Genomic DNA, 25,117 nt, shown 5'->3' on the forward strand with positions numbered 1-25,117 from the left:
ATATCTGAATTTCAACAACTACTTTGTTACTTTAAACCCTTCAACATGTTCATTGTGGCTGACACAAAGGTCAATAAGAGCTACTAACACCGTGCTTTTAAGTGTCATCCGCAGTGAATGTGCAAAACAAGAACATTTCTGCAATTTAATTGAAAGTCCTAATTCAGCTTCCTTTTTCAGGCATGTTTATTTTTAAATATTAAAACTGATGAGAGTTTGATTACTAGACCACTAATTTTGAAATCTGGATGACATCGTCCCAGTACTGCAACAAAATGTGCACCATACACAACAGGTTCAATGCAGTCTCTCCTCTCCACAAATTTGCACCTCAGATGTGTTGTATGTCATATAATACTACAGTTAATTTTTCATATATCTGAGCAAAACCAGTTATTGCATGTCCAAGTTTACCTCATCTAGGCATTGCACCTTTCCCTCAACTTTAGTGTGCTTTACAATAAAATTTGTATGAAAAGTTTTCTGTGCAAATTATCTACTCTACACCTACAGCTAATGCTTGTGTAACCCAGTGTGCCATTCAGGTGGGTTTACTTGTGTGTCAATATAATTGTCAGGTTTGGTATGAAAGGGTTTCTTGAAATATATTCCCACATAAATTTTTTAGTATCTATTCTCAGTTGCAAAATATATTACGCACTGTCAGTGCCATTTCAATGCAAAAATTTTAAATCATGCTGGGGAATATACCAATAACACAGTTCCAGCACACCCCAGAAATTTGATTTTAGTTGCTTCAACCAATGAGAATTACAGACCAAGTCTTGCACTGCCCTGTTTTGTGTATTAACCCGTTGGCTGGGATGAAGGTGCCGGTGGTCACAGCAGACTGCTCTGCTGGGGCCAGCAGTGATATGGTAACAACCAGGTATCAGCAATTTTACACTTTTATCTTACTGAGGAAAAATATTTACTTATATTTGATATTCCTTGCCATTTCCAGACTATTTTTGGGTCTGCAGTATTTTTATTTAAATGTCTTACAAAACCAAACGATTAAATGTCTACAAAGTTATTCATGAATTCATTTTTAGACACATATTTAACTGTGTAAAGGATAATTCCTGAAACACTAATTAGCATTCTAGCTGTTCTTTTTAGCCAGGACCGTACAGATACATATACTTCACACTCAAAGTTCCTAAATGCCTGCTTAACACATTGACTACCATGCTGCTCACAGCAGAGCAGGACACTTAATGCTGTATGCCTAACCTGGTGGTGAAACATCCATTACTAATCATGTCAGGGTCAAGAAATGCAGAAGATAATCTCTCAGGGAGTACTATAATCTAAAAACGTAAAATTATAACTAAAAAGGCAATTTCCAATTATGTCTACCAAGCAAATTATGCTTTCAGTCAGTGATTTCTTTTGCCATAAATGACTAGTGAACGCACATACCAGAGGATGGTAAATATTCATACTTTGCCTCTGAGAAGCAGCAAAGCCATTGGAAACAGCTATGCACATAGTCCAATTTATGTTGAAATTATCACCTGGGTATTTTAATTAAATTTGGTCTACTATAAGCAACATGATAAAGGAATCAAAAGAAACACACACACACACACACACACACACACACACACACACACACACACACACACACACACACACACACACAAACATTGAATTAATTTCTTTATTAACAACGCTCGGATTTCCACATCACCATAGAGGTACCAAGCTTGATGCGTTACTCGTTTTTTTACATGGCGAGTTTCCCCAGTATGCCTATAAACCATGAAACAGACAAAAAGCTACTTCTCGCTGTCTTCTCTTCTTTGGATTTTCACTTCAGAAACTCTGAAACATCCATTACAAAAATAGATTACATCACTCACAAATCTGGATTCAGTCACTGCAATTGATACCTATTTTACTGTAAAAAATACTTACTATGATGAATGATGTAATTTTGAACATTCAAAAGTTTTCAAATGTGCATGTTACTGACGTTAGAATACAGTTACTACACAATTTTTGATCAGGAAAAAGTTGCGATGATTGCAACTTAAATACCGAAGCAATTTGTCATGAGAATACGCCGTTACCACAAATAATCCACATAGATGCATTGAAAGAAACTTGACTGGGTAACATAATGCACCAGAATACTATAGGCACAAAGAATGAAATTTCTGTAGATTTACCATACACTTTACTTTTCTTGAGCATTATAAGATTACTAACGGAAGTTACTTACCGTCCATTATCTGGAATATAAACTATCCTTTCTCCTCTGCAAACATCTGCTTTTTCAGCAAGTATTATCAATTGTTTTCCGTGATTGAAAAGCTTTAACGCACACAAATCACAAATCCCACCATTATACACACACACCCACAAGGCATTAGCATGTCATGTTCAAAGAATATCCGGGTTTCGAAAACTACCAGCGATATTGGCTAGCGTGAGAGACGACGTCATGTCATGATGTGACGTCATGATTCCTCGGGGCCCGCGAGACGCTTCTGACTTCTACATCCAGGTTGTATAGAGATCACTGGGATTACACCATTTGAAATGCATTGCAGAATGTTTTGATGGGACAGAAGTGACATGGCGTACAGCCAATGTGAGTTGGCCTTTAGTCCACAATGAGGATTCACTCAAGAGTTATTGTCGGAGAAAGCATAATTCTGAGGTGCAATTACACTGTCAACGTCTGTACTCATTATTTCCAAACTTTTGCTTCTTTCTCACCAATGAAGGTCCTGGTTCGTGAATAATTTCATCACTCAATGAATCTTCACCGTAATTCCTTGCGGTCGTTGTGGTCCCCCTACATTACTACCAGATTTCGCAGCTGAGTCTTCATTTAGTAATATTTCTCTAGTTTCATCATCATTGAAACCTTTTGAACATGTCACTCTCACAAAACACGAAAACGCAAGTGCAAGTATCGATTTAGTTGTCATTGTTCAAATGTGTACAAGGCCTCCTGAAAAAGCAAGTACTTCTTGGTGTTCGCGATAGATGGCAGCTCCATCACAGAAGTGAGCAGTTATACCGATACGGATGTCAGATACACCCGATACAAAGGCGAAAACATAACCATATGCTCATAGGCTGGCGCGACAAAATGGCCACTGCTGTACTGAAACTGTCAGCTGGGTGTACTCGGGACAGCAAGGTTAACGTGGGACAAAATTTGGATACGCTGTTTCTAGTATTGGTACCACTGTTAAAGGGTTTGCGATGAAGTCTTTGTGGCTGTGGATTTATGAAGCTATGTGACGTAAACAAGAACAGTTATTGCCACATATTTTAGAGTGTGGTAACTATTGATTCAACAACATTTAAATGTCAAAATTTGTGCTGAAAATATGTGAAATAACTTTAATTGTCATTTGTAAGTTATTACAGACAGAAAATGAGTATCCATGTTCTATTCTAACCTCATTTTTTTTCTTATAGGTACCGTACAGTATCTGATTTTTCAAGGACGTCACTCGTGGTCTGTCTCCACAGGCGTTTGGTCGGTGTGTCTTGACTCTCACTTGGATGATCCGAGTTCAATTATCGCTGCTGCCAGGCATATTTCCTTGGCGAGAGTAATGAAATGGGGTGAACTCAACCTCGTGATGCCAGACGAGGAGCTATTTGAATGAAAAGGGCGCCTCCAAGTTCTGAGAAGCCGATAAAAGCCTGGAGAGACCCCACGGCTTTCCATACGGCATATGCATTACGCCAGGCGCCACAGGATGACATGACGGTTGGTCAACACTGCGTGCTATTCTGAGTTTAGTTTCTAGACGTCACTTTTAACATTTTACTTTATTTTTACATTTTTGTGTTTAACGTCCTTTTGACGCAACACTTCATCCTTTTACTGTTGTCAAGAACGGACAATCCACGTACTTCTAGGCGGAAACTCAACAATTTTGCTGAATGAAATATTTCACCATGTTGAAAATAAATTGATGGTTCATCTGCTTAACGGGATTATAGCGTGACCTGTTACGGTTAATTTGTTCAAACAAATTTCGGGCTTCCAGCCGATCGTACTTTAACTGATTGCACGATGTTTCGATCAGGCACCCACCAGTCATCTTCAAGTGAGCCATCGAAGACTAACGAAGGCTTGCTCCGTTCTGTCCTCTATATCGCGCTGCGAGTGTTCCGCGCATGCATCAAAATTCGAGGTAACAGATGGATACAGACCTTTAAACACTTCACGGTGGCAGCGCCCTCAGTGGTGGAACCACGGAACTCAGCTTTCCTCTTGTGTTACCGCTCGGCGCGGCCGTTTGCGCACTCTGTCGTCTTCGATTAGAACAAATCGCAGAGACGACGCGGCTCCATGCACAGTCCAACTGCTAGCCGCTATCACGGTTCATCAGATTTTCCACCAAACGTATTTCAGCGAGTTCTTTAGTAATGGCGTTCCAGAAAGATGTAGCTGTGGTTGGAACCACAGTTCTATCACACTCTATTGAATATCCAGCGAAAATACGGTGTTCGGCAATAGCGGTCATGCTTGGCTGCAAAAGGCGAGTGCAGCGTTGACGTTCAGTGCAGCTTTCTTTCACATTGCGTGTGGTCCGTCCTATGTAAGTCATGCCACACTGAGAAGGTATTTTGTAAATACGGACTTCCATAATTACGAGTCGTCCTTCACTGATGCCAGAAGGTCTGCAATCTTAGATGAGGGACGGAAAACCACTCTCACTTGAGATTTACAGAGTATTCTTCCTATTTTAATCGAAATGTTGGCCACAAAAGGGAGAAAAGCTGAAGATTTTGCCTAAGTTTTCTCCTCTTTATCCACTTCCTGGGTCTTGATTTTAACTGACAGTGCCTTGTTAACCCGCTGAGTGGAATACCTATTCTTTCTAAACACTCTCTTTAGTTGGGCGAGCTCTTTAGGTAAACCATCTAGGTCTGAGAGAGTGTGAGCTATGTGTACGAGTGTTGTAAGCACGGTCGTCGTTTGCGACGGGTGACAACAACTTGACGCTTGCAAATACAAATAAGTGTGAGTGGACTTACGATAAACTGAATTCCCCAGAGAACCACCACTCTTCCGACTAACCAAGACATTCGAGAAAGTCAGACCACAATCTTTCTCTATTTCTATGGTGAAGCGAATGGTGTTATGAACAGAGTTAAGGTGTTGACGAAACTCCGTCAATTTATCTTCTCCACGAGGCCACAATATGGAAACATCGCCCACGTACCCCCAAAATATAGTTGGTTTAAGCGCAGCTGATTCGAAGTTCTCCATAAAAAGGTTGGCCATCAAGGGAGACAGAGGGCTGTCCATGCGACCCAGTCAGTTTGTTCAAAATATCCTTGGTTGAACATAAAATAGGTTGAAGACAGAGCATGCCGAAATAAGCAATGATGTACGGTGACACCACAGCATGACAAAGTTACACAATTAGGATATTTATAGATATATACGCTTGTATGGAAACTGTCCTGACTAACACCAGCATATGAGCAGAAAAGTCTGTCCTTGATACAGTCTGATCGCGCCAAGGGAAACAACGCCGAATGCCGAATACAGCAGCGGCAGTCCCTATGGTGGGGTGAATAGCACACACTTGGAGGCTAGGAGAGGCTCTCGAAGCCTGAGAACTGAATGGTACTTTTTTTTCTTTTGTGGTAGGGTGTGGTACACCATCATCGGTGGATGGCGGTCTTACTGTCCTAGTGTAAGGGTAAAATTTTTCTGTCTTACAATGACATCATTGCAATGACATCATTGGAGTGTGCGTTGAAGGTGTGAAGGTGGGACTTGCAATCCCGTTCCACCCTCCGACGGTGAAAGGTCGAGCTTGCAAGCAAGAAACACATCTGCTTAGGTAGTGATAATGGTGGTCACACTGTGGACATTACATACTGAATGGCCATATTAAGACTGAGACGTTACTAGTGGTCGTACAAGTTCTATCCCTAGCCATTGTCCGAATCTGATTCCTCGAGGATGGTAAGAGGGACAGGATAGTGGTGCAGTGCTTTGGAGTCGTGTGCCAATGTGGTGAAAGCCAATGACTGTGTCAACTTAGTCGTAGAGATGCCTTGCCTTCTCTCGAATGGACGACTTTAGAGTATTGGGATAATAAATCTAACAAAAATTCTCGTAGAAAATACTAGGATTGTTTTTCTTGGTTTATATCAATCTTTCTCCATGTTTGTCTACCTGTGGAGGTTAATAACCCTCGTGAGTGGAGAGGCATGCAGGCTCCACTGAAGCACATTATTCTGCAGGCGCCGGAGGGGCTGCATCCAGGAGGCATTAATTGTGGCCCATGTGGGGGAGCCATAGGTGATGGAACGGCGGACAGCCGTCTGGTACAGTCGGAGCCTGGTGTCTATGTTCAGTTTCCTGCTGTCGAAGAGCGGGTACAATGCTTCTGTTCTTTTTGGGTGACGTATTCTGCAGGCCGATGGGAGAGCAATCTTTTTATCCATCTGGACACCTAGATATTTGGTATCTGGGGACCATGGGACCTGCACGCTTGCATAGTGATGTTGTGACGAAGGATTGGGCGCCGTCTGGTGAACTAGACCGCCGTAGTTTTGTCGGCATTGAGGGAAATCTTGTTCGAACGACACCAGGTCACTGTTGCGTCCACTTGCCTTTGGAGCCGAGCAATGAGCTGATCCATGTTACGGTAGGTCGTATAGAGCGCCACATCGTCGGCGTATTGCTCCAGCTGGCAGTGTGGGATGACTCGCATATCGTTAACATAAATGTTAAAGGGGATGGGAGACAACACAGAACCTTGAGAGGTACCCATCGACATGTGATGTAGGCTCATGCGTTTTCCTTGCTGACTAACCAAGAAGGTTCTATTGTGGAGGAAATAATCCACGATCTTGATATAGATGTCTGAGACGGTCGTCTGTCTCAGCATTTTGTACGTGAGATTGTCCTGCCAAATCTTGTTGTGCACATTTTGCAGGTCGAGGAAAACAGCTGGCGTCGACATGGTGGAGTTAAAGGCCTTGCTGACATGTTCTGTGATCCTAAGAATTTGGAGTTCGGCCTACAGGGAGGAAGCTAATCCGAACTGTTCCAGACAGATTGTCCGAGCCACCGCCAGAGGATGGGAAATGTGGTGGAGGATCAAAGGTTCTAGGATCTTTGCCATGGTATTCAGAAGGTTAAAGGACCTGTTGTTAGTAGGGACCATAGGATCCTTCGACGACTTGGGGATGGCAGTCAGTTTGACCTGCTTCCACCATGGGGGGAAAAGGCCGGTTATTAGACAACAGTTCAGGGTGATGGTAAATAAGATCCGTGGCTTGCATGGGAGCCGGTAGAGGTGTTCATTTAACGTGCATCCAAACCTGGAGCCGACTGCCCACTGATTTGTACAGTTTATTTTCTTTATTGCAATTTCTTTCCCCTGCCCACCCCTCAGGGGAGAGCTGGCAGCAGCACAGTCCACCGCTCTTCAGCCAAATGGCTTTACAAAAATACAGAAAGGGGGACTCTTACATATAAAGGGGGGATAAAAAGAGGGACATAAAAAACACAGTAAATGGAGATGATGGGAGTGAAAATATACATTAATATGGGGACATGCACTGGGGGCAGTTGAAAAGTCTACATAAAGTTAAAAGAACACAGTTGGTAATTCAAAGTGCACTTAAAAACACTGGAGGCAAATACAAGTTAAAAGTCTGCCATAGGATAAAACTCAAACAGAGCAAGAAACATAAAAAAAACACTGGAAACGACAGAGCACTCATGAAGAATGAAAACCGCTGGTAGGGACCTGCCGCGGGTCTGGAGGTTGGAGAGGAGTGAAAAAGAGGGGAGAAAGGTGTGGTGGAGGGCTGGGGGAGGGGAGGAGGAAGAGGAAAAAATGGGGGGCAGGAGGCGCACCAAGAGGCAGGAGATGGGCGGGGCAGGTGATGAATAGTGAAGACAAGGCAGGAGGGAGTGCAGAGACACAGTAGGGGGGGCCATGGGAGAGGGAAGTAGTGGGGGAGGGGGAAAACCACTCAGGGGAAGGGGAGGGGAGAGGGAGCTCTGAGGAACAGGGGGGAGGAATGTCGGCTTAGAGTTGGTAGGAGGGGTGGATGTCTAGTTGAAGCTCATGATCCAGGAGGGGTAGGTGCTGGAAGTTACATTGGGAAAGGAGGTGGAGGGTGTGGCGATGGAGAGAGGGCGGGACACAACAAGACGTGGCAATGGGCTGGGGGTGGATAGTTATGGGGACAGCAGAGGGTGGGGGGCATCAAATTGGGAGATGATATACAGGGTACAGATGTGTTCAAGGAAAAGGAGAAGGAGGGGGAAGGGGATGAGGTCATAGAGGATGCGCGTGGGGGACGGAAGGCAGATACAGAAGGTGAGGTGGAGTGCATGGCGTTCTAGGTCTTGGAGGGCTTTATAGAATCTGGGAGTGACGCTGGCCTAACAAAGGATGGGGTGGATCAAGGATTTGCAGGTGTGAAGGACAGTGGAAGAAAGCAGTCCCCATGTCCAGCTGGACAGGAGTTTCAGGAGGCAGACTATGTTGTGGGCTTTGTGTTGGCTTGTAAGGAGATGGGGAGCTCAGGTGAGGTGGCAGTCAAGGGTGAGGCCAAGGTATTTTAGGGTAGAAATGAGGTGGATAGGTCGACCGTAAATGGTTAGGTAGAAATCATGGAGATGGAAGGAGCAGGTCGTACAGCCTATGGTGTTCGCCTGGGTCTCGGAGGGGTTGATACAAAGGAGCCACTGGTTGCACCAAGCGGTGATCTGGTCAAGGTGGGTTTGGAGGGTACGTTGGGACCGTTGAAGGGTAGGATACAGGGCCAGGAACGCAGTGTCATCAGCAAATTGGAGGAGATTAACAGGTGGGGGAGGTTTGGGCATATCAGTAGTATACAGGAGATAGAGGAGAGGGGAAAGGACGGAGCATTGGGGCACGCCAGTCGAGGGATAGAAAGTACAGGAGTTGGAATTATGGATAGTGACATTGGAGGGACGACGGGAGAGGAAGGAAGCAAAGAGACGGACGAAATTGATAGAGAAAGCACTGTTCTGAAGTTTGAAGAGGAGCCTGGGATGGCAGACACGGGTGTAGGCGTTCTGGAGGTCAAGGGAAACAAAGATAGTGGAATGACTGGAGTTGGGCTCCGAGCACTATGGGACTTAACTTCTGTGGTCATCAGTCCCCTAGAACTTAGAACTACTTAAACCTAACTAACCTAAGGACATCACACACATCCATGCCCGAGGCAGGATTCGAACCTGCGACCGTAGCGGTCACGCTATAAAATAAATAAAATAAATAAAAAATGTTATTTTAAATATGTTAATTATTCTATCTGTATGATGGTGATTGTGATTGCAATTGTATTTGCTTATCTGGAACGTGGACGTTTAATTATTCGGTATCAGACGCTTGACAATGGCTTTTTCGTAAAGGCAATGTTACTCGTAGTTGACCGTGAAATAAAACTGAATAATCGGACTTCGTAATTAAATCGTTTCCAAAGACTGCTGCGGTAGGTGCGGACTCATAATCTAAATCTCAATATTACAATAATTTGCCAGCCATGCCAATACGTCGTACAGAGGTGATTGTCTACTAAACGTAAAAAAGTTACACAGTTAGTTAAATCAGATATATTCAATGAATAAGCCTACAGTTCATAATCCTACTTACTTTTATAAATATAAATTCTTTACAGAATCGAGTGCCTAGTGTGGTTGCAACTCGCAGTATTCTTCTATAACATGAAATATGGCGGTGTGCCAGACAATAAAATAAAATACGTGCTTCTCGCACCACTTCAACCAGAGCTCTCTTTTCTTAATCAAACATAAGAGTAACGTAATTGTGCTTTTGTTTTATCAGCGACACAGCGCTGCAGTTGTGTGCCATAGGCTTTATTTATTTGTCACTGATTATTTATTTAATTAATATTTCGCGTTTCCGAGGAAACTCACGCTCGGCATGCAAATGTGCCTTTATATTGCCCCCTGAATTGCGAGGCGAAAGTCACACCTGCAGGCGAGCAATTCACCTAAAGGCACAAGAAAATCTAAGTTATCTACAACTATTTACATGACTTACATTACACATTATACACATTATATACAAAATTTGAATGACGCGGGTGCGCCGTAAAAGTTCTAATGTTGGCAGATAGAGTGCGCGCATGCGCAGAAGCGTCTGTGTAACTGCGGCACTGCCGTTATATCGTACAGTTAGATCACGCGGCACAGTATTGCAGATCATATTGTTCGTGTGCGCGCGTTTTTCAGTCGTTGCACAAAGAAAATATTCAACCAAGATTACATATGAAGACTACATTCTATGACAGGTAACTTAGTTTTAAATTTACAATATTTGTTATAACACAATACAACTTAGATTGTTGAATGTTCTTAGTTACATAGTATTGTTTTGAAATACTTCAAAGAAAAATGTCCGTATTTTTCAGGTGCGTTGACCTATACACATCGTGTCGTTATTACAGTTCATATTCATCCGCTGCACAATAATTTTTTACAGGTTAGTATCGTCGTGGTAAAGTTTTTTGATCACAGTAACATCGTTGTATAACAACGTGATTAATACATAAGCGTGTCCATTTCTCATTTCCATTATAGTTGTAGTGATGCAGTTCGTTGTGACTAAAAGCATTGCTTATTACAGATCAGACGTGACCCGTCGAGTAATTGGTCCACGTGCAGTTCGTTTTTTACATTCCGTGGAAGCTTGGTTGCAGAACCTCGGACGGCACATAGCTGGCGTCGATCCTTGGACAGTCCAGGTAAGAGTGTCCGTCACATTTCGAGAACATTTCATTCCCTGAAGTTCCAACCAAAATTCTTCCACCCGTCGTGTTGTTTTCTGGACAGGCACTTTGTGTCCATTTAATCCAGTTAACATCTTGATGTTGGGTACTGTAGTAATACCACTAGACGATGCACGAATTATGCACTTCACATTTTCAGTTTTTTGCTGAATATAGCTCACCTAAATGTTCGTAGTTATTAATCAAGGAAATCGTTCATCGCGTTCACATAGATACGCTGCATAATGAATGGCATTAACAGTTTCTTTCACATAGGTTTCCGCATAGTTGCAGAGTTAGTAATGTTCGTTAATGTCCGTGAACAGTGGTTCACTATGCGATGTCTTTTTGGCACTCGTTTTGTTCAAATTTTTACATAGTAACAGTTACACTATACATCAGTTAAAAAAAATAAGTAATTATACATACACACGTCACATATTTTCTTAGCATAAACATAATATAGTTGCACATAAACATGTTTACATCATCATTACATCGCTATAGGTTATTACATTGTGTCACATTTGATTACATGAATTGCAGATATTTACATCCTCTTTAGCGGTTTTGCTGGGATATTATCGATGTTTTTTGTGGTGTCATCTGAAATTAAGATAGGTTAGACGCAACATTCATTACATCAGTAGGCAAGACCAGGCGTTTTCACTACTCAATAAATATTCAAAATAGTAAGAGAGAGAAAATGTTCGATTCCTCGCGTTTTGTGCGTGTGTGTAGAGTGTCTGTGTGGCCTTGACTACTGATAGATGCTTTTCGTGTTGAGAGATGTGCGTCTAATCTATTTCTCAAAGTAAAAGATCGCTTCACAGATGACGTCTGTCAGTTCGTCAGGTGTCACACCAAGTCAGTGGTACCTTCAGTAACAAATGTTCCGTGAAAAATTAATATGTCATCCACTGCTACGTAATCATAAATTGTACTTTAATATTCCGTCTTTCAGGTGGAGGCGCGCGCTGAAAGAAGAGTTCTTCTGTCTTCAACTGCGTCACTGGAACCGCTGAAATGAAAATTTCTATACTACTTATTATCTGTGTTGTAACAACAGAGTTTTTCGAGCTGCTTAGCAATATTTTGATGGGTATGACTTTGACATTATTCAGCATGAAATGCTCTAAGATCTCGGTGTGCGTATAGCCCAATAATTTTGTTAGTTCTAGGATGTTGTAACAGATACGCACCAGGATGCGGTATGTTAACAATTATATAAGGTCCTTCATATAGCAGACGCCACTTAGCGTTGCGTCGTTTGAGTGCTACAGATTTATGATGAGTACGAAGTAGTACAAGCATTCCTACCTCGAATTTTTGTTTTCTTTTTATTATGTTTCTGTGATGTTTGTTTCGTATTTGTGCGTGATGTGTCAATGTAGTCAATACTTCTTTTATTTTCTGTTCAGGTGTGATTTCCTTGTCTGACAACTTAGGTAATGGTTCTATCCACTGATCGTTCTGTTTGCAATTGAACATGATCTCGTTAGGTGTGTAATTCGTATCGTAAATATTTAAGTTATTGTGTACGTCTTCGAAAAGACTTAGGTAGGACACCCAATTAGTATGTTTTGATGAAATATAGGTCCTCATGAATCGATTTAATTCTCGGAAAAGTCTCTCAGTCGCGTTACATTGTGGACTAAACCTCGAAATAAATATACTTTTAATGTTATTGTCCTTCAAGAAATTTCTCCATTTGTACCCAGAGTAGTATGCTGCATTATCTGATAGAATTGCTTTAGGTTTTCCCACGTGCGTCAGGTAATCACTTGAGAATCTTCGTATTATAGCATTTGCAGTGGCGGATTTTAAAGCATAAAGTTTTACATGTTTAGAAAATATATCGTAAAAAGCTAAGATATATTTTACGCCTCCAGAGCTTGCTGGATGCGGTCCACTGATGTCAGTACACAGAATTTCCGGGGGTTTACTAGGTAAAATAGAATGTAAATCTGTTTTTGTGGATAAATTCTGAGGTTTTGATTTTTGACATATGACACATGTTTTTAGTTCCCTGTAAATTTTTCTTCTCATATTGCTAAAATAACAGTATGTACTGAGCTTTGCCAAACACTTTTTCGTCCCATAATGACCCCAAACTAAGTGTGTGTGCCAAATTAGATTACGTTCAGACTCTTTGGGAATGCATACACACCAGTTAGTAGCATTTGGATGTCGGCGGTAAAATAACACATCATTGTGTAACTTGTAATACTTAGTCAAAGGATGATTGTGTTTTTCTACCAGTAATGTTATTATCTTATACCAGTGAGGATCAGATTTTTGTAATTCAGCCATGTTTCTGCACATATCAATATAATATTGGTGATACTGCTTGTCTTGCATTAAGAGAATCCTGTAGTCATTTATATTTTCTAAGTCACTGTTGGTCTCATTCATACCTTGTGGAAGTCTAGACAAAGTGTCTGCAATGGTGTTGTCCTTACCTCTTATGTACTTAATTTCAAAAGAGTAGTTCTGAAGTGTAACTGCCCATCGTGATAGTCTAGGATGTACAAGTTTACAAGTTAACAAAAATGTCAGGGCCTGGTGATCGGTGTAAATTACCGTATGTTTTCCAAATAAATAATAATTGAATTTCTTGAATGCCCATACTATGGAAAGTGTTTCTAACTCAGTAGTGGAGTATGTACACTCTCATTCAGTTAGAGTGCGACTCGCAAACCCAATAATTCTTATCTGTTCCTCCTCTTTATTCTTTACAACTTGAAATAAGCAACAGCCCAAGCCAGTACGTGAAGCGTCACAAGTCATACAAAAATCTAAATTGAAATCTGGATGGCTCAATATGTTAGCATTCACTAAAGCATGTTTAATTGTATTAAAGTCATTCTGGCACTGTTCCGACCAGATCCAAACTTGATTCTTTCTGAGTAGATTTAGCAGATGTTTACTGTTCAAAAGTGGTTGTGGCAAAAAACGTCTGAAAAATGAACATAGCCCAAGGAATGATTTTAACTGCTTTTTAGTTCGAGGGCTAGGAAAGTTTCTGATAGCATCTAATTTACTGGGATCCGGACGTATGCCCTGTGAATTAATGATATGTCCTAAATACTTTATCTCACTGCAACCAAATTTTGATTTTCTTAGGTTGGCTGTGACTCCAGCTTGTGCAAATTTTTCTAAAATTCTTTGAAGAGTGTCAACGTGTTCATTCCAAGATTGTGTAGCTATCAGTATATCATCTACATAGTGTGTGACTGTCTCAACTAAATCGTCGCCAAGCACGGTATCCAGGGCTGTAATGAATACCCCAGAGCTGACATTCAGTCCGAAGGGTAGAACACAAAACTGATAGGTTCGCCCCCCGAACATAAATGCAGTATATTTCCGAGAATCAGGAGTGATACCCACCTGCCAAAACGAATTAGCGAGATCTATTGTGGAAAAATATTTTGCATCTAGAAATTTCTGTAATTGCTCTTCTAAATTTTCAGGTTTTGTGTGAACCGGTAAAATTATTTCATTAATAGCTCGTGCGTCTAACACTAGCCTAACGCTTCCATCTGATTTTTTTTTGACAAGTATAGGACTACAATAAGGTGAGGTGGATGGTTCAATGACCTTCCAGTCTAACATTTGTTTTAATTCTTGCCACACAGCAGGTCGTTGAGATAACGGTACGTTATATGTCTTATGGTAGAAGATCTTGTGAGGCTTAACTTCAATCTTGTACACATACGTGTTGATAACATCTAATCGTTTGGTAAAAACTTGTAAATATTTGGATAACACTTCCTGTAGTTTTATACGTTCATGTACACTGAGAGCTGTAGCTTCACTTATCTTATGATCAAGCAATGTTTTCAAGTCCATTAGCTCTGTGTCAGATGAGTGTGTTTGAATGTCTTGAATGTCTTTGTCAAGTACTAACTGAACCTTGTACCCTGTACAGTGTTTGTCATGCTTTAGAGTTCTCCTGTCCAAATCAATAATAATTACACTGCCTTTATCATTTAAAATACATTTACCTATGGAGAAGTCTATAATGCAGTCCTTCTCGCTCATAATATCTATTCCTAATATGCAATTTGTCACAAGGTTTTGTACAACCAGGAATGGCCATTGTACGGTTCCATTACCTATTTTAACGTTTACAAAAACTTGCTTCGTAACCCTACATGACTTATTACCTAGTGCAGTAGTTATTTTACAGTTTTGGGCAGGAAACTCAGGCACAGGTTCCAATTCACACATCTTTTTATAGAAATTAAAAGACAAAACGCTCACAGCTGCACCTGTATCTAGGATAATAGTAGTTGGAATCCCACCTACTACACCAGTAGTAGATGCTAAAACAATTTCATTTGTGTTTAAACGACATTGTGTACTGTCTTGTAAAAGTTCATCTGATGTATTGTTATTGTGGTTGTATCTTATAAATAAAACAGGTAGTTTTTGTTTAGAATTACTCGGCATATCATTATTCTGTTGTTCAAGTGTGGTGTCAAATAACTGATTAACATTGAAGTCGCCCCCAAGAATTCTTCAGCCACGACCTGGGGCAAAGTAGTGACTGTTTCTAGTTTGTTGGATTATCATTTGTACTAGGTACTGACACAGATTGAGGTTGTGCATCAGGTGTCATTTCTATTATATTCACATTCGGATATTGCCTATTATGATCTCCAAACTTTTGCGGTTGTTGTTGCTGTTGCGCATTATAACTTACCTGTCGGTCGTAAGGTATGCTCCAATTTTGTCCTGGTGGCTGCTGTGGTAAAGCAGAGTTTGAATAAAAGTACTGATCGTTACGAGTCCAACCTTGATGCTGTCTTGGCTCGTAGTTACTATTATTTCTATTTCTGTTTGTGTTTTTGTTATTACCTTTGTATCCGTTGTTACCGTTGTAGTTATTACCGCGGTGCCTTTTGTATGGATTGCCGCATGAAATGTTATTACTGTTGTAACTATTGTTTGTATTGGAATACGCGTGTTGATTTTGATTTCCGTACTGAGACGGCATGTGAGTTTGCTGTTTTTGTTGTACCGCGTATCCAACTGTGGGCGCGCCAGAATTGTGTTGGCAAGCCTGCATGTTTTGCATACCACTAGTGTAAACATTGTGGCTGCTGTTTTGCCGCGCGAAGCGCTGATCTTCAAGTAACATGTCAACCGAATCTAAAGCTGTTAAAAAATAATCTGAATCGTCATCCGGGATATGTAGAAGTTTTTCCTTAATGTTGAAAGGCAATTTGGCCTTCAACGCTTGGAGTATATCACGCGTTGCGACTGGTTCGTCTAAAAAATGTCCCATGTTCAAGTATTTTTCAAAATATCTGCGTAAGTTACCATTTTTACTGTTAAAAGTTTCAGGTTCTAAAATTTGTCTTCTGAGTCGCTCCTGGACGGATTGCGACCAGAATTTGTTCAGAAAAGCACGCTCAAACTCACTGTACGTGGTACATACGTCAGCTTGACTGTATGCCCAGACAGCTGCATCACCTTGGATGTAACCGACAATATATGAAATCTTTTTCCGGTCACTCCAAGTGCGTGGAAATGCGTTACTAAAAGATTTAAGAAAAATCACCGGATGAATGGTTCGTTTTTCTGGGATAAAAATCTGAAATTGCCTGTTTCATTAAGCTTTCATCTTCCTTCGCATTGTGATATGGATTTATTCCACTGTAATTACTGGTATGTTCAGCTGGCGAGTAATTACGATAATGTTGCTGTGGTTTACCATGATAATAGCTTGTGTTTGTGTTTCCACATCGTGGTATGTGTTGTAGTCGTGGTGTGTTTTGTTCTTGTGTATTTGTCGTGTGCGGAATGTGTGTATCATACTCGAATGTATATTGGTTTCTGAACTGTACATTTTGACTGATATTTTCGTTACATTCAGACTGTAGTTGATCGGTGAATTGTCTCATGGGTGCAGTGACGGATTGTACTGCGTCACTGATCAGCTGTTTGTTATTAGTAATGTATTGCGCTACGGAGTCGTGCACAATTGTTGGTAAATTTTCACGTAAGCATCTATCAAAATGTTTGTCTTTGTTCTCAACCCAATCATGAAATTCTTTATTAATATTTTGCAAATGAGCTGTGGCATCTGATTGTAAGATGTCAGTCAGGTGTTGTTCAACATTGTCAAATTTATTCTGTACGTCAGTAATTCGTTTTTCAAGATTGTCATGTACTGAAGGATATGTTTGAATTTGTTCAGTAAGAACTTCACACGTGACATTAAGGTTTTTTACTTGTGTCTGTAAAAGTGCTACGTCAGTTGTAGTCTTTTCTTGTCTCGTATTGAGCTGGGAAAATTTAGTACTGAGTTCGGTCATCTGTTTGGTCAGTGTGGCGTCTATAAGTTCCACACGCTTACATAAAGTGTCATTACCTATCTTGATTGCTATGAGATCATATTTGATTTCGTCATTTTGTGTTTTTAACTGTTCATTTTGTGTCTCTAATTGTGCCTTTAAGGTTGCCATGTTTTCGGCGTTTTGTTTCATTAGCATTTGTAACATGTCGGCAATGTTTACCGTTTGCAAGGTCTCTGCCCCCGCCGCGTCATTAGACGTGACGTCATGCATTAACATGGGCTCTGATTGAGATTTTGAAATTTTTGTAGTGGACGGCCTATCGTCAAAATTTTCGTCAACACTTGCGTCAATGTTTGATGAATCGTCACTACCGGTTGCTGTCGTAAAGTCATTTTCTAACACTTGTCTCACGTCCGAGTCGGATTGCGTCTGAATAGTACGTCCTTGCTGTTCCATTTTTGCGTATTGTTTTCTAGTTATTACCATGCCACACGTGATATATGTTTCAAGAAAATTTTTGACACTGATTTTAAAATAAAATGTAGTTGAGCATGAATCGCTCGTAGCAACAATGGCTGTCTGTTAATTTAAAAATATAAACTGAATTTGAGATTATTGGTAATGGCTGCTGGCCATGTTACATGATATCGTACAGAAGTCGGCCATATTGTACACTCGTGTATTGGTATTGTTGCATACGTTATTGTTTAGGGAAAAGTACTGAGAATGAAATTTATCACTGAAACTGTTATGCAGAAAAGAAACACTACAGAATTTACTGGAAAGCTAATACACTGAATTATACGTCTGGTCAAGCCTACCAATGCAAAGATGCTGCGTCTTACCTTATTTTGCTGGAAGTTTCATTGCGTTTTCCCGCAAAATTTCAGAATTGGAAAATATCTTCAGATTTTGTTATCTCTCATACATTGACGTCCAGGTCCAGAAAGTTGATTTTTTTTTTACATGAAACAAAGAGAACAATGTAACAAATGACAAAATAACAAGTCCTGTCACGGTCACCAATATAAAATAAATAAAATAAATAAAAAATGTTATTTTAAATATGTTAATTATTCTATTGTATGATGGTGATTGTGATTGCAATTGTATTTGCTTATCTGGAACGTGGACGTTTAATTATTCGGTATCAGACGCTTGACAATGGCTTTTTCGTAAAGGCAATGTTACTCGTAGTTGACCGTGAAATAAAACTGAATAATCGGACTTCGTAATTAAATCGTTTCCAAAGACTGCTGCGGTAGGTGCGGACTCATAATCTAAATCTCAATATTACAATAATTTGCCAGCCATGCCAATACGTCGTACAGAGGTGATTGTCTACTAAACATAAAAAAGTTACACAGTTAGTTAAATCAGATATATTCAATGAATAAGCCTACAGTTCATAATCCTACTTACTTTTATAAATATAAATTCTTTACAGAATCGAGTGCCTAGTGTGGTTGCAACTCGCAGTATTCTTCTATAACATGAAATATGGCGGTGTGCCAGACAATAAAATAAAATACGTGCTTCTCGCACCACTTCAACCAGAGCTCTCTTTTCTTAATCAAACATAAGAGTAACGTAATTGTGCTTTTGTTTTATCAGCGACACAGCGCTGCAGTTGTGTGCCATAGGCTTTATTTATTTGTCACTGATTATTTATTTAATTAATATTTCGCGTTTCCGAGGAAACTCACGCTCGGCATGCAAATGTGCCTTTATAACGCGGTTCCAGACTGAAGCGCCTAGAACCGCACGGCCACACCGGCCGGCAACGGGAGTTAAGCTGGAGGAAAAGAAGATGGATATGGTTAAGGAGCTGGACGTTGGCTGAGAAGGAGGGCCAGAAGCCACACTGGGTAAGGGGAAGGAGATGGTGCTGGTTAAGGTGGCGGCGTATACGGCAGGAGAGGATGGTCTCAAAGACCTTACTGAACACGGAGGTAAGGCAGATGGGAGGATAGGAAGAGGTGTCAGAGGGGGGATTGTTGGGTTTAGGGAACAGAAGGACACGGGAAATCTTCTGCAGGTCGTGGTAAAAGCCAGTGGAGACGAGGACTTTATATAGGGTTTCAAGGACAGCCAGGAAGGATGGGGGGAGGGGGACTTGTGGAGCTCTGGCGCCGACCTATATAGTGGCCGGCGGCGGAATACTCGTGGCACTGTTTTAAGGTCACGTGTGTGGCGGACGCGAATAGGTCCCTTGGAAGTGGCGGCCTCGGCTAGCGCTCATACCGCCGCGTGAAGTCCGTCCGTTACTGCGGCTAGACGCTGAGGCGTGCAGGGGCCATGTAGGCTGCACGCGTGACTGAGGTGCCCGAAGGGTTGACGATCGCTTTTGCGGAGATCTCCGATATAGCAGAAATATCACGTGATCAGTCTCTAAAATCGGTTTTTGAAGCAGAGCCATTGGTCTCGTACTGGATAAGTGCTCGGGAAGAGTATCCAGCTATAGTCAAAACTGTACTGAGATACTTGATGGGCTTTTCGATAGTAAATCTGCGTGAACGAGTCTTTTCAACTTCACTTTAAAAACTAAGTACAGGAATAGATTGAGCATAGATAGTGATATAAGGCTAAAACTGACAGTTTTACTCCAGATGTTGATTCCCTCATGGGGGACAAATACTGTCAAGACTCCCAATGAATTCTTGTTAACACTGACCACAAGATTTTGAGTATTTGCATGTAGTTGTGACAACTAAGTGAATACAATGAAACTCTTTCCTTGATAAAAAAATTGATATTTTCGAATCATCCTTCTGCAGTATTTGTTGTGAAATAGGCCTACTGGATTATGCGCTTATGATATATATACAGGGTGTATAATAATTATGGTGTAAACGCATGCAGTTGAAAGTACACGCGGCGCGGGATTAGCCGAGCGGTCTGGGGTGCTGCAGTCATGGACTGTGCAGCTGATCCCGGCGTAGGTTCGAGTCCTCCCTCGGGCATGGGTGTGTGTGATTTTCCTTAGGATAATTTAGGTTAAGTAGTGTGTAAGCTTAGGGACAGATGACCTTAGCAGTTAAGTCCCATAACATTTCACACACATTTGACCATTTGAAAGTACACGATACTAGAAACAAGAAAGTCTCAGTAAACATAGGGACGAAAATGCATACGTTAAGACCTACGTGCAGTTTTCAACTTCGATACTGAGAAACAAATCTCTTCTATTGCAAGTTCTTTGCTTTCCATATTTTGGGAAGTGGTAGTACGGACAAAAATAAGAAAAAAATATCTAGCAAACATGTGCTCTAAAACGCATACCTTAAAAGTTACGAGCGCTTGATCATTAGAAGAGTTGTGTTTCAAAGTAGCAAAGATGAACAAGTGCTCATAGCTCTTAAGGAATGCATTTTAGAGCATATGTTTATTGGTCTGTTTTTTCTTGTTTTGGTCCGTACTACCAGTTCCCAAAATATGGAATGCAAAGAACTTGCAGTAGAAGAGATTTGTTTCACAGTATCGAAGATGAAAAATTGCTCGTAGCTCTTAAGGTATGCATTTTCGCCCCTATGTTTTCTGAGACTTTTTTTGGTTCTGGTATCGTGTACTTCCAACTGTATGCAGTTTACGCCATTAATTATGATACACATTGTATATGTAATATATGGTATATGCGTGTACTCATTTATTTACTTTACTTGTATATTTACGCTGAAGAGACAAAGAAGCTGATACATCTGCCTAATATCGTGCAGGACCCTCGCGAACACGCAGAAGTGCCGCAACACGACGTAGCATGGAGTCGACTAGTATCTGAAGTAATGCTGGAGGGAAGGGCTACGATGAATCCTGCAGGGCTGTCCATAAATACGTAAGAGTGCGAGGGGGCTGCGATCTCTTCTGAACAGCACGTTGCAAGGCATCACAGATATGCTCAATAATTTTCATGTCTGGAGAGTTTGGTGGTCAGCGGAAGTGCTTAAACTCAGAAGAGTGTTCGTGGAGCCAATACGTAGCAATTCTGGAGGTGTGGGGTGTCGCATTGTCCATCTGGAATTGCCCAAGCCGTCGGAATTCACAGTGGACATGAATGGATATAGGCGATCAGACGGGATGCCTACGTGTTGCCTGTCAGAGTCGTATATAGACGTATCAGGGGTCCAATATCACTCCACCTGCACACGCCCCTCACCATTACAGAGCCTCCACCAGCCTGAACAGTGTCCTGTCGACATGGAGGGTCCATGGATTCATAGGTTGTCTCCACACCGGCTCGATACAATTGAGACGAGACTCGTCCGACCAGGCAACATGTTTCCAGTCATCAGCACTCCAATATCGGTGTCGACGGGCCTAGGAGAGACGTAAAGCTTTGTGTTGTGCAGTCATCAAGGGTTCAGGAGTGGGCCTTCGGCACCGAAAACCCGTATGGATGATGTTTCGTTGAATGGTTCGCACGCTGACACTTTTTGATGGTCCAGCATTAGAATCTGCAGCAATTTGCGGAAGGGTTGCACTTCTGTCACTTTGAACGATTATCTTCAGTCATCGTTGGCACCGTTCTTGCAGGATTTTTCCAGCCGTAGCGATGTCGGAGATTTGATGTTTTACCGGATTCCTGGTATTCAGGTATACTCGCGAAATGGTCATACGGGAAAATCCCCACTTTATCGCTACTGCGGAGAAGGTGTGTCCCATCGCTCGTGCGGTGACTGCAATACAACGTTCAAACTCACTTAAATTTTGATAACATGACAGTGTAGAAGCAGTAACTGATCTAACAACTGCGCCAGACACTTGTCTTATATAGGTGTTGCCGACCGCAGCGCCGTATATTGCCTGTTTACATTACACTATATGTGAATAGGTATGGCTATGCCAGTTTGTTTGGCGCTTCATTGTAGTTACTGGGTCTCTCTGAGTCTATAAGCTCTTTCTCTCTCTCTCCTTTTGTTTGTTTCTTTCTTTTCTTTTTTCCAAAATAAGGGTATCCACATCTAAGAGTGCTGTTCTAGGTCATTTCGAACGTGTACAACTACACCTTTCTTTAGAATCAGGAAAAGAAAACAAGGTATATCATTAATTACAGCATTAGTGTCTGGGATACAGTATTCCTGTATCCGAGTCCTATTCAAGAAGAATGCTATTAACTCTCAACTCGTTTTTTAGTCTTCAATGATGAGCTGTAATAATTCTAGCATGCCTATAGTTTGAGTTGTTTCCTTTGATCTAGTTCCGTTATTTAACACAACATTCAAATTACTAATTTCCCCTGTGATTTGATACATTACTTTCCGCCCCACTACGACTAAGAGCTACCGCAAAATAAGTGGAATAACTACATGTTATAAATGTCAGTGTAATTGTTGTGCTATCAGCCTGAGTACTGTCTGAATGCTTGAGAATAAGCATGTGCTGACACGAAAGAGAGTGAATGCGTCATTGTAATTTAATTCTTTTTCATATTTTGATTAACTGGCATTGGTTTGTTGTATCTTTGATGACAAGGATTTATTATCTGTCGTTGCTCTGTCGATGCCACTAGTTATTTCAGTTGACTGGGCTCACGAAGAATAGGTAGAGAAGTTTGATAATTTACTATTTGTTAGTTAATTTTGCTACATCATTATTATGGAGAGTGCAGCGTCGCGTGCTGTAGCAATCAGATTCCTTTTCTAATAATCGGATTGCCGTTTATCATAGAGAAAAGGCGGTACATATCGAAATATGTGTCTTCACAACTTTATTGAATCAAAAATACAGGCTGTACAAACTAAACATCGCGAAGTGGACCACCTTTGTTACGATGCGTGTAAGTTTCTGATTGTAAGTGCGTATTACAGTTAAGACACGATCCAGGGATGCTAAATAAACTATTTTGTAGCTAACACCATGTATTAGAATAAGACAGAATGGAGAAGTGGATGCCAGCTCATTCAGAAATACTTTTTAATGAACAATTTGACTGTATAGCAAGGAACGTTTCAACGACAGGAATTCTTCGAAATACACAGTCCAGTCACATTAATGTGACCACCGCCTACGTTCGACGTGAACATGCAATACCCACTCACAGACGGCATGTGGCAGCACTAGCAGTGGAGGATCTGTGAAGCGTGTCGGGGGACGCGGAAAACAGTGCAGTCTTTGTCGTGGTGGTAAATGGAGCGATTTATGTGACGACTAAAGGGACCTGATCACTTGCTTTCTGGCCAAGAGTGGAAGCATTTCGGAAACGGCTAAATTTGTAAACGATCCACGTGCCGCCGTGGTTAAAGTACACCGTGCATGGCAAAATGGTGGTATCTTCAAATGCTGCAGAACTGGCTCTTTCCACAACTTCAGGAGGACTCCGATGATTTCTTTTTCCAACAAGATGGAGCTCCACCACATTGGCAGAACAACATACGTCAGTTTCTTAGTGGCACGCTGCCTCATCGCTGGATAGGGCGCACAGGAACAGAGACATTGCCCAGCATTCGTGGCCTCCAAGATTGCCAGACATGACCCCATGTGATTTTTCCTTGAGGGAATATATGAAGGAAAGTGTGTTCCTCTCCCATTTACCTCGTGACGTAGAAGACGTGAGGAACAGAATAACAGCCACCATTACCTCTGCCAAAGCAGATGTATTAAGCAAAGTTTGTAACGAATTTAGTTATTGTCTAGATGTTGTTCGTGCTGCTGCTGATGAATACATAGAGCATTTGTAATAGCACTGCTAAAACTTTAAGATTTTGATCCCTTGTTTGTAGTATGTTTTCATCAATAAATATGGAGTTTTGAAATTAGGTCATTCTTTTTGAAACATCCTATACTGAGCGGTCCATTCGCCTGGATGGCGATATATCAGGACACGACCATCGAGCTGTTGAAACAAAAAACGCGATTCGCCGAGCGACTGACAAGTTTCCATCGATCCACTGCCCAATCTCGATTATCCTGTGCCCACTGCAATCGTGATCAACGATGTCGTTGGGTTATCATTGGAACACGTAGTGTCCGTCTGCTGCGTTCAACAGTACTCAACGAACGGTGTGCTGCGAAACACTTGAATCGGCACCAGCTTTGTACTCTGCTATCACATCTGCTTTGCAGAATGGACAAACCTCCGATCCCCGTGTTCTGTGATGAGGCGTGGACGTAGAAGCAAGCGAACAGTCAATCAGCTCCGCCGTTCCAGTGATCAACGTTCCCAGACGCCGGGCTATGACAGTCTGCCCTCCGTCAAAGTCACTTACATCAATGGATTTCCCAATTTGCAGTCGGTATCGTTGATAGAATAATTCACCAGTCATCTCTGACCCGCTTATATTCTTTCATTGTCACACCATGTGCCCTGAACGCTAACAGTTGGCATTCAAACTTAACAGTGAGCAGTGGTCATAACTTTTTAGCTCATAAGTGTGTATTATACGAGTATGTACATTCTATATCATATCATACTGCTCACATGATGTCGTCTGTAGTAAGGATGGCTGTTTTGTGTACTATATACCAAACTCAAATAATACTTACACTCTAATTCAGTAAAAACAACAACGTTTTTAAGAGTTTTCTAGCTTTTCTGATGCGGTTTGTCACATCTTGCTCTCCTGAGCCAACCTCTTCACCCCAGAGCAGCGCTTACATTCGTCGTCCTGTTTGATTTGCTGGATATATTCCATCCAGCGCAAAACATGGGAGTATGCTCATCTTTAATTAAAAGATTCTAACTGAAAATCTTCTTCAGCACCTTTAAACATTTTCCCAAAAATTTCGCATGCGGACATATTTGTCCCTTTTTTTAACATGCAACTCATCTCTAACTCCCACAAGCTCGCTCACACCCACTAGTTTATCGCTGTAAGTCTCTCACACCCACCCACTCCCAGTTGCCAATTGTCACTCACATATTCAGCCCAACTGATTGTCATGATCTCTTTGTGTGTCTCTGTCACTGATTCCTGTCTCACAATCACTGTCTCCGTTCTGTCCTACCACTATTACCTCCTCTCACTGTCGCTGTCTAACTCTTGCTCTCTCTTATTATTATGACTTCATTAATTCCTTCCCACTCATGCTAT

This window comes from Schistocerca piceifrons, chromosome 8 (assembly GCF_021461385.2).
Source record: "Schistocerca piceifrons isolate TAMUIC-IGC-003096 chromosome 8, iqSchPice1.1, whole genome shotgun sequence".
NCBI classification, from domain to species: Eukaryota; Metazoa; Arthropoda; class Insecta; order Orthoptera; family Acrididae; genus Schistocerca; species Schistocerca piceifrons.